Source organism: Neopelma chrysocephalum, unplaced genomic scaffold (genome assembly GCF_003984885.1).
Source record: "Neopelma chrysocephalum unplaced genomic scaffold, ASM398488v2 Primary Assembly neopelma1_55117, whole genome shotgun sequence".
In the NCBI taxonomy this organism is placed as follows: domain Eukaryota; kingdom Metazoa; phylum Chordata; class Aves; order Passeriformes; family Pipridae; genus Neopelma; species Neopelma chrysocephalum.
In genome coordinates this window covers 1-511 of record NW_020903007.1, presented here as the reverse complement: position 1 = coordinate 511, position 511 = coordinate 1, and the positions used below count along the sequence as shown (strand labels likewise).

The 511-nt window shown below is 67.1% G+C and overlaps 1 pseudogene; it reads right to left on the bottom strand.

The window, feature by feature from the left end:
- Positions 1–6: 6 nt before the first annotated feature.
- On the bottom strand, positions 7–504 carry LOC113979166 (annotated as a pseudogene).
- Between the last annotated feature and the right edge of the window lie 7 nt (positions 505–511).

The window sequence follows — 511 nt, the reverse complement described above, 5'->3', positions numbered from 1 at the left end:
GCCGACGTAGAAGAGCCAGAAGAAGGGGAAGATCCTCTCGGAGAAGGCGGCGGTGAAGGTGAAGATGGGCGCCATGCTGTCGGCGTTGTAGAAGGCCACCCAGCCGCCCTCGTAGTCCAGGTACACCCCGACCTTGCGGGGCCGCTCGCACAGCGACAGCGGCGTCTCGGGCGAGGTGAACGCCTGGTACTGATCCCAATTCTTGCCCTTCCAGTTGAGCCCCACGGCCCAGATCCCTTCCTCGGGGGCGAAGTCGACCTTCTCCTTGCGCCGCACGGACTCGCGGGCGGCCCCCAGCACCCAGCTCTCCCCGTCGCCCACCTCCACCTCCCAGTAGTGTCTTCCCGCCTGGAATCCCTCGGAAGCCAGGACGCAGAAGGCGTAGTCGAAGCGTTTGGGGTGAGCGGGAAGCTCCTGGGGGGCCCCGCGCAGGCGGACGCTGCGCTTGTCCTCAGACAGAACCAGGTAGGGGTTGGCCGTGTCGGGGTCCAGGGACAGGTCGGCTGGGGGA